We start from the raw sequence: 10690 nt of genomic DNA on the forward strand, positions 1-10690 counted from the left end.
ACAGCGCCTCCCATAAACAGCATAAAGCGCGGGGGAAACTGCAAATTAGCGCATGACATCACCTGGCAGCTTCTAGCAACTTTTTGAGCAGCCAACAGCTCCTTTCCTGGGAAAACAGTTGGCAACATCGCACACACACATTCGTTCCTCCACACCTCCAGAGCCGGCCTGCCTGGCTGAGCGGTGTACTGATAGCGGACAGGGGTTGGTCTGGTAGGGGGGGGGGTTGGCTTGTTGTTAACCCGCTGAACCTGGGCCAAGGCATTTCAGGCAACTGGGGAAGTACAAAGCTCCGGGGAGTTTGTCCACATCTGTGTCTCTGTGCAATGTAATACACAGCAGCCAGGGCCAAAATTATCAGAGGTGATATACGGTAGAGACCACAGCCATTGACAGCCTGGCTATCGTTATGGCTTTACATGGTAAGGCTTGGAGGGTTTGTGTGTGTGTGTGTGTGTGTGTGTGTGTGTGTGTGTGTGTTATGTAAACCCACAACCACTTCTTAGAAGCAGTGAATGGATTTGTGTTTTGAATATAAGTTAGAAATCGCTCTTCGCTCTGTCTGTGGTTCTCTCTCTCTATCTATCTCTTTTCTCTCTCTAAAAAAAAAAAACCCTGTCAAATTCTCTGTCTAAAATATATTTCTCTCTCTCTAAAAACTCTTTTTCAGTCTCTCTCTCTCTCTCTCTCTCTCTCTCTCCTTAGTTACAATAAAGGTCAATAGTGACGTTTTAGCAGACTGCAGCCCTAATGCGATAAGATACTTCTGAGAAATAACCCCAAATGCTTCTGTAATTTTTTTTTTTTAAATGAAGAAATAGTAGACCTAACAACTCTACAAACACACTCTCACTTCCCCTGTCATTTCATTTTCTGTATCAGGACTATTTTCATTTATTTTCCTTACTAATTTATACTACTTATACTTACTTTATTTTCCTTACTTCTAATCCACTTTACTCCTTGCTGTAATGCCCTTGTTTTTATCTCGCCTGCACATTTTGTTTGTCTGTCTTGCACAATAAAATGGACAGCATATAAAGTGGCTGCTCAACTCATGTTGTCTTATTAGCAGCCATATTATAACTTACATTCTTGGCTGAGTATTTCGTCTGGAGGGTATCATGTCTGCTGTGGTGTGGCATCATCTGCTCCAGAAACCCTTCCACCTAAACAACAACATCAGCAGCACAACATCTAGCAATCTGTCAACAAGTCCCAGTGAAAAGCACTTCAGTCTGCTGATCAGTCTGGTAAACAAAACGGGGGTGGGCAGTGGTGGAGGTTGTCAGATATCATTGAAGAGGTGTGTGTGTGTGTGTGTGTGTGTATGTATACTGTATATTCTGCGGCAACTTCAGTTTATTTATATGAGAAACATAATTCTTCTTTCCTAATTTAAGAATGGGTAATTTAAGTTAAGGTTATTGCATCGTTTATAATTTTGCAGAACAGTTGCTAAGTGAAAATATTACATAAGGGATTAAATGGAGTAAACTCTATGATGAAAAAAGATAGATGTATGAGACAAGCTGCAACTTGTATGAATCATAAACAGCAACAGGAGACAGAAAGCTGATTTAGAACAGACAATGGAAAAGCTTTATGAACTGGATATATGAATCACTGTTGTGTTACATCAATCCAAGATACAGGAATTTACAGCAAATTATTTATCTGAAAATGTCATGGAGTATTTCTATTTGAGAATCTCACACTAGTGAATGCTAAACTGGCTAAACTTCATTCCTCCAAACGATGTATCTACACTGGACCTTGCATTAGCTAGTGCTTGCTAGTAAAGCCAGATAAAACACATATCATTTACTGTAATCAGCAAGCTTTGGATCCCACAGGCTCAGGAAATGACTTGAGACAATACATGAGATAAGAGTATGTCGAGAAGCCTGAGAGAGATGTGGCTGTTTCAGACTGGAGGGTGTTTGACTGTCATCAGAGCTTTCCTCATCACTGCTGAGGGAGTGGAGATCTGTGTGGTTTAAATTATTGTAAATGCCTTTTGTCAGTCTTACACAGAGGAGATTACAACCTGATTATGCTGTGCTGATACAAGTGTACAGAACACTCTGCACTGCAGCGTTGTCAGTAATGCCTTGATAACTCATCTAGTATTTTTCCTGTGGTAAACTGTAATCAACAAATCTATTTGTTATGCCTTAACAAAAACATCATTCAACTAAATATATCTTTGTAAAAAAAAATTATCAGGCTAATTAAACTAATTAAATCTGCAATCAAGAAATTTTAACTAATTATGGCAAGTGAGTGAAACTTGCACATGGAGCTAAATCAAGCAAACACTTCAAAAAATGTGTACACATTTTATCAACTTGTAAGCACATGTTAATGTGTTTGTTCACAATTGTGTGCACAAAATAGGGTACAGGCAGGGTAAAAAGAGGGTACAAATTAACCAAAAAAGGGAACAATATGTATCTTTCACATTCAAATTAGTGAAAACGAGTACAAGAGATCTATCTGGTGCACATGCAAAACCATCTTGTGCCCTTGATATAGTAAATCATGGCCTCAAAATATCTGTTTATTTCCTCCAGCCAATCCCAAGCTCTGTACCAAAGCATTGCAATGTAAATGTATTATTATTAGTAGTAGTATTTACTGAAGTGAATCTGCAGGTCATGTTTTTGTACCTTGAGTTAGCCTGTGAGCTAAAGCAGCAGTAAGCTGTCAGTCTCTCCTGGTCCTGCTGGCTGGACACGATATATCATGTAACGGGTCGAGGCCCGGTCACCTGGAACTCTATCTGACTCTCCAATCTGACACCCGGGGCTCGTTAAGACCGTGGTTCTGCTGGTCAGACAGATCGCCTCATGACTTGCAGGTCACAGGTTCAGTCACTGCAGCAGCCAGCGCTGCGGTGATCAAACCTGCTGAAGGGCCTTTGAGCAGCTGACCTGCCGCAGTCCGAGCCTGCAGGTGAAACAGATACATGTATGTCTGCCTCAGAGTAAATCCTAATTAAACTATGTGTAATTGGCTCGGGACGATATTCGATAATACTAAATATTGCAATATTTTCTGCAATATCAAATAACGTGTATCAAATAATCAAACAAATGTGTAATAAGGTGACTGATGGCTGAAAAGGTCACAGATTGGCAGGTGATTCACTCTCCTGGTTTATTGATCGGTTGCATCCTGCTGGAGCGGCTCCTGCATTTAATCCAGTTCTCATCTGGGATCTCACAGGTAGAAAAGGCCGAGAAGGAATCTGACCAGGGGTTTTAAAACACAGGTTAGCCAGGGAAAACCTGCTGAGCGTGTAGCAGCAGCACCCTGCTTCACTCTGATTCAGTTACAGACATTCACACCCGGCAGCTTCCACAGTCTTTTACTGATAGCTACTGAGCAGCTCCATTGCTCAAAGGCACGTTGGCAGTCGCTGTTGAATCAGTGTCTCTCGTTTCCTTCCCCTTCCTACATTTTCCCAGCCTACAGATACAGATACAGATGTACTTTATTAATCCCCATGGGGGGAAATTTGGCTGTTGCCCAGCAGCATTACATAAAAAAACATATAACATTAACGAAACAATGACAAATACAGACAGTTCAACACAGCAGGAAAATGGCAGGAACTACTACCTTATATAAGCTAGTAGTTTGCATCCAATGGATGAGGAGAAGGCTACTACCTTCTCCTCAGACCAAGATCCCTGCCCTCAATATTCTGCACACCCTATCAGGTAAATCCATAAATATATATAAAGGGGATTCCTGCCCTCACTATTCTGCAGTCCCTATCCAGTGAATCCATAAGCCTTACTTCAAATCAACAATCCTTCACTAACTACTACAGTCAGATGCTTCATGCGGAAATGAAGTGCAAATGGTCAAAATGACAGAATTGTGGCCGAACCAACCGGGCATGTTGGCTCCAATTTGGGAGTCACACACAATCGATCACCACCTGAAATATGCAACAATATGGACGGCGCCGCGGTTAGCGCCAACACACCTCCATCCAGGGTTGGCTGAACAAAGAGGAACCCAGAACCATTACAACCAATTAATGTAGTTTTTGTTTTTCTTGCTGGTGATATGGAGAGCTGAAATAGTAAAGGCAAGACAAGGTTGAATGCCGAGGTACAGGGACGGCATGAAGCGGGCATAAGCTAAAACCATCCTGCATGTCTGACCAGCTCTCTGTTTTACAGCCTCTGGCCTTCATTATGAAATCCTATTTTTAGATTACGAGGCTTGCAAGACCTTGAACCTCAAAACACCACTCACTGATATACTGACTCACTGTAAGACTACACATACAAACTTCATGCATTCAGAAGCAAACTGCTATGGCCTGTAGGGACCTCTCCCTCTGGAACAAGCTTCATGCTGCTGGACAGTTCTCTGCTATCACAGTATCTCAGTCCGGACTCAGGCGGGGCGTCCCAGGAGCCTGTTCTCTGTGAAGTCCCTTGAGACACGCTTGTGATAAACGGATATATAAATAAATGAACTTGAACTTGAGCCCTTAAGACTGAAATCAGAAGGTGCAAGTCGCCACATAATTTTTAAAAATCTGACTTTTGCACCCTGTCAACATACATAACAGAGAGCACATGCCAAGCTAGGTCCGAAATAGGCATGTGAGTTCTGTGTGTGTGTGTGTGTGTGTGTGTGTTTGTTTGTTTTAGAGGGGATTTAGTATTACCTTGAAAGACTAGATTAATTATCTTATTTTTGACTTGATATATTGCTTTAAAGCAGCAGAACAAACATGAATGCACATCAGCAAAGGTGAGGTTTCCATTTTTATATATTTCTTCATATATGAATCTTTGGCCGTGCACCTGAGGAGGATTTTTTGATCGAGTTGTGCTCGCACTTGGCGGAGTTTGGACGAGGTTTCCATTTTCGACATGCAACCGGACAAATAGTCTACAGTTTGTAGTTCAATGAAATATAAGATTGATGATTGTGTAAACAGCATGAGCCCTACACGTGTTATTTTACATGTGATGACTTTTCATATTGAGAGAATACTGAACATAATTCAGAAAGCGTGCCTCGGGACATCGCCTGTCTACAGGGCGAGTCGACTGAACGCAAACAGCAGCCCACATGAGATATTTGTGTCGTTATTATCAGAGGCAGAAGCCTAGAGGTCAGAGGTCAGCCTGAGGAGATCTTGACCTGGGAACAACAACTATATCATTTCAAACTAAATGTCTTGATGACCTTCATTTTGAGTGGGGCTTTTCTGTTTCAGTTCTTTCCTTGATTACACATGTACTGTTTTATTCCTTTATCTATTCTGTATTCAGCGTTTTACTGTTATTTATTTTAATTTTTTCTTCTTGTTTATTGCAAAGCACCTTGTAACCTTGTCAAGAAAGGTGCTATATAAATAAAGTTTATTATTATCATTATTATTATTAAAGATAAAGATGCACTTTATCGACCCCCTAGGGGAAATTTGGGTTAATATTATTATACCGCCAAGGTGCTCTTGAGCAAGTATTTAATTCCCAATTGCTGCAGTAGAGATGCTCAGTGACCAACAGTAGGAGACTGTGGTTATACTGGGCAGCTCCCAGTGTGAATGAGTGTAACTGTGAAGAAGGATGTTGTTGAAAAAGAGAATAAATGCAACTGTCAAAAAAGGGTTAAAAAGCGAATTACTGCAAGATATCATCAAGAAGTGCGTTCTACCACTTTGTATCTGTGATTTTATAGCTGAAGCCGTCCAGCCAGAGAGGAAACTGAGACTGAGCTCTGTCTTATCTGATGTGTCGTCTTCCTGTCAGTGTGAACAGAATCTTATCACGATCTCACTACTTAACTGAAAACAAACTGTTTCAGAGCATCTGCTGATGAGCGTGAGAGGAGATGAAATGGACCACGAGGAGAAACTGGGTGAGTGAACAGAGAACATGTTGGTTTCCAGGGAATTAAAGGTTATCCTTATTGAATAAAACATCGCAACCCGCAACTCAATAATCCATAATCAATATACCACAGCCAGTGTAGAAGTCCCTGTTCGAGCATTTATTCTGCATCGATGCTGCGTTAGTCACTTCCTTCTTTAATGTCAGAGTAGAACCAAATTAGTAGATTGTAGAAGAAAACTTGAATGCATTTTGACGTTGAATAGATAGATGCAACGTTGAAAACCTGTGTAAATATAATAGAGACGATACCTGTTCTTGTCTATAACTGCTTATTGTATCGTTCTGTAGAATGAAAACCTAAATATCTTTCTGATATCAGTTCAAAACAGTTTCCAAAGCTGTTTTAATATGAATTTTTACTGTGCCATATGGCGAAAATGTTGTGCTCATTTGGCTTGATCTCCTGAGTTTAGAATTATAAGGTTCTATCTGTCTTCCGGATAGTTCTGAGATATATTGAGCTTCAAAGTTTTCAGCATCCATTGAGTTGAATGGAGATGGGTCCTTTTTTTTTTTTTAGAAATTACAGACTCAAAAATCATCATTTTCAAAAAGGAAAACCACACAGATGTTAACAGGCAACCGTAGAATAGGTTTATGTGACTAACTCAGTTTTGACAAAAAAGTCAGATAGAACCTTATAATTCCAAGGTCACGATCTGTCAAATGCTTTAATGTTTTACTCATGTAACAGAAGAGGATTGGGAGGGAACGACCCGGGGATGGCTGGGATCCTTGTACCTTCCAACATCTGAAAAGAGAGCAAAACTAGATTTTTTCCAAACCATTCCTCTTGTGTGTGGAGCCAAACGTGCAGCAGAAGTTCAGCAAACATGCAGTAAAAAGTGAGACTTCTCCAGTGTCTGTATGCTCAAACCCTCGAGGGAGTTTTGCAGCGACTCCCTCGGTGATTCCTGGATGCCGAGGATTCAAATTGCAAACACCGGTGATGCAATTAAATTTGCCGAAAGGAGTCCGATACCATGACTGAGACCTTTACCATACACAGAGTAAACAGGTTGTGAAATCAAACGTCCCCCTCCTCTCTCTCGCTCTCTCTCTCTCACACACACACACACACACACACACACACACACACACGTGCCATTCAGCGAATCAGGGGGACAGAACATGAGCTGGCATTCCCGCTCTGCTTCTTTCACAACAAACTGTTGATGTTCTGCTCTTCAGGAGTGTTGGTTTGTTTATGGCGATGTAGTACAATGTCTGCCAATGTCTCCAAAATAGAGACTTACTGATGCAAAAAATAGAAAAATATTGATTTACATGACGTAAATCAATGTGATAGAATAACAAAATAAGGTGCACCAACAAAAGAAAACATTTGTCGGTGCACCTTGTTTTGTTATTCTATCAAATGTTTTGCACTTGAGCATGTCATGTAAATCAATCTTTTTCTATTTTTTGCATCAGTAAGTCTCTATTTTGGATTATTCCATTCATAGCTTTCAGTGTGCGAGTTCTTCTCATCATCTTTCAGCCCGTTTGCTTTTTGGAACCTGCGCACCTGAAGCATACTTCTTTTTTTGGACTATTTATAAAAAGCGCAAACGACAACATATAGACTCTTCATGTTCTTCCTCTCAGAAATCAGGTTTGCTCTGATCGGAGCGGGGATCGGCCTGCTGCTGGCCGTCGCCTTCATCGCCGTCAAGCTCTACATGATCAGAAAGCACGTGTGTGACAACAGGACAGGTGAGAAAACGGACCGGGAGAAGATATGACACTTTATATGCAATATGCTGCTCATCAGTTACTATACTTCATGTGTAAAACTGTTCAATAACACTTATTGGTTCATTATTAGTCATTACAAACCACCTTATTCTGCACTATTGTATTCTACAAATTAACTATGAGTTTTCCCTTGTTGTTGCACATGAATCAGGCTCTTAGTCTGCTTTACTCATTATGGGGCTTATAAGGTGCTAGAATCACATATTATTGAGGGAAATTATTAAACTACTGAGGGAAAATGCATAGTTAATAGTGAATATGTGTTCCCTAATCTAAAGTGGTACCATCATTTATTTTATTTCATGTGTAAAATTGGTTAACACTTTACAATAAGGGTACACTAAGTTAAGGGTTAGTTAATGCTTAATAAGGGTTAGTTAATGCTTAATAAGCATTAACTAACCCTTAATTAACAGTTAACTAATGTGTATTTACTAATGGTGTTCATGTTAACTAAGGTATTAATTTAAACATTATTTAAGTTTATAAAGATGACTATTAAATAATGTATAAATTAATATCTTAGTTAACATGAACACCATTAGTAAATGATTACCAGACACATTAGTTAACTGTTAATTAAGGGTTAGTTAATGCTTATTAAGTATTAACTAACCCTTAATTAATGTACCCTTATTGTAAAGTGTTACCTAAAATTGTTCTGTAATAAGTTGCTTATTAACATGCATATTAGTGCATATTAGTAGTGTATTGTTTCATTATTACTCATTACAAACCACCTTATTCTGCACTATTGTATTCTATAAGTATAGACCATTAACTATGAGTTTTCCCTCAATAGCCTTAGTGCTTATAGTAGTCAGTAAAGTTGTTGCACATGAATCAGGCTCTCAGTCTGCTTTACTCATTATGGGGCTTATAAGGTGCGAGTATCACATATTATTGAGGGAAATTATTAAGCTATTGAGGGAAAACCCATAGTTAATAGTTAATATGTGTTCCCTAATCTGAAGTTTTACCAGCTGTTCTTCCCTGTACAGGTGGCAGCATGAAGAGACCTTCAGAGGTGAGATGTTGACTTCACCATCACCACACTGACTGCTACAATCTAACTTATAATCGTAAAACTAATTCATTTCTGTTGTTTTCTTTTCTTTAGTCTGTTTCATTTCAAGAGCAGCGTGGCAGACAAGAAGATGCACCCTAAACATTTTGAGGCTAAAACCTTGTACAGTCTTTATTATTTTGAAGATGAATGGATTGCATTACGCCAAAGGTGGAGACTCGAGTCACATGACTTGGACTCGAGTCAGACTCAACAATTTAACCTCTTCTTCCCTGTCGCCCCCCGCCACTGGCTCCATCATTACAAATGCAGGTTGCACGGCCAAGCTTTGTTCAAACCCACAGAACTATATTTTAAATTCTAGTCAAGATAACAAGTTTTCCAAAGACACCAAATATGTCATGCTGAATTACAGGGAAATGTGTATAAAATGATGCACAAACATCTAGATTTTTTCCATTTGATGTAATGGTGCAGCCATAAAAACATGGCATCTTGTATTTGAATATTTCATTCAATATAAGCAGCTAGAGCTTCAAGAAAGAGTTGGAATGAGCAGATACAGAATATGGATGTGACGTTGTTGTACAGTTAGGATTTTTTATTTTTTTTCTAACTTTGAAGCTACTTAAGGAAATTTAAGGGTAAAGTCAGGAAAAGTCAGTGTACAAGGGGTTAAATTGCTTGAGACTTGACTTGGGTTCTGGTGACTTGACTCTGACTTGTACTTTGATGACTTGAAAAGGTTTCTAAAGTCTTGACTTGAGATCTTGTGTTTGTGTAAATGACTTAGATTGAAAGTGATGAGATTTGTTCCAGCGGACGACTGAATTTAAATTCTGTTTTCTGAATTTGTATGGAATGATTGAATTTATTGAAGTTGAAACTGATTATAGAAATCAAACTCATGATGCTCTTACCAAGTTTTTATCCTATTAAAACCATATTGCATTGAAAAGTCCTAGATATTTAGTTTTCTTTAAGATATTAAATTGATACTGGACTCTTGATTTGTTCTGACTTGACTTGCTGTTCTACATTTAGACTTGGACTTGACATTAATGAGTTGGACTTGACTTGGTAATCTACATTTAGACTTCGAGCAAAGTTGACTTGGTCACACCTCTGCATTATGCTGATACGGATCAGTGTACAGGAAACTTGAGAAACACTGACTATGTTTACATGGACAGCAATAATCCAATATGAACCCGATTAAGACAATAGCCTGAATAAGAAATTGCCATGTAAACAGCATTTAATGATTCCCTTAACCTGAATAAGGTCATAGTCGGAGTAAGCAGAATCACATTAAAACATGTGGAGTATTCTGATTTTAGTCTCATTATTAAAGGGCATTTTAGACTGTAAACACAAGCGGCGATCCGACCGCTTGACGATGCTCGCTCTATGTTTCAGCGGTTGTGAGGAAAAAGATGAAAGATGAAGGTGAAAAGTCCCAACATTTTTGTGGTGATGCTGAAACTGTCAGCATGCTCAGGATTTAGAGGGAAATGGAGATCATGAAGTTTTCAATAAAGTCTTAAATTGTCCGTGTCTCCAGTGATTCTCCTTTGCCCTGTCAGACTTTGTTAGAATATTGTCTATATAATAAAGGCCAATAGTCGGTTTATTGTTGTCAATGAGCGGCCATTTAATTTCACAAAGTTTCAAGTATTTTGTCAATTAAAGGCAATATTCCTGTGTTGAATGGTTTAGGTTCCCATACAGTTTATTTACTCTCACTACTCACTTTTTACAAAGCGTTCACATACAGCAGAAATGCAGAAAGGGACTTGTGTTTCACCTGATGCTGGGACACATTTCGGGAGCATGTGCAGGCGGGCTGACTGGCGGTCCGCGCTCACTAACGCTTTCCCAGCCTCAAATGGGAATGACCTTGGCTCGCTTTGAGCCGTCTGGGCCAATCAGATCGTCCCGTGGCGGCGGTCTCCGGTGACTCGCGGTG

General features: G+C 39.6%; 1 long non-coding RNA gene across 1 annotated transcript; it reads left to right on the forward strand.

The window, feature by feature from the left end:
* The first annotated feature begins 5791 nt into the window (after positions 1–5791).
* LOC139918168 (uncharacterized) lies at positions 5792–8944 on the forward strand. The gene is made up of 4 exons (XR_011784955.2): positions 5792–5901; positions 7545–7652; positions 8696–8721; positions 8815–8944. It is a non-coding gene; the product is annotated as an uncharacterized LOC139918168 (long non-coding RNA).
* The last annotated feature ends 1746 nt before the right edge of the window (positions 8945–10690 follow it).

This window comes from Centroberyx gerrardi, chromosome 20, assembly GCF_048128805.1.
Source record: "Centroberyx gerrardi isolate f3 chromosome 20, fCenGer3.hap1.cur.20231027, whole genome shotgun sequence".
Taxonomy (NCBI): Eukaryota; Metazoa; Chordata; class Actinopteri; order Beryciformes; family Berycidae; genus Centroberyx; species Centroberyx gerrardi.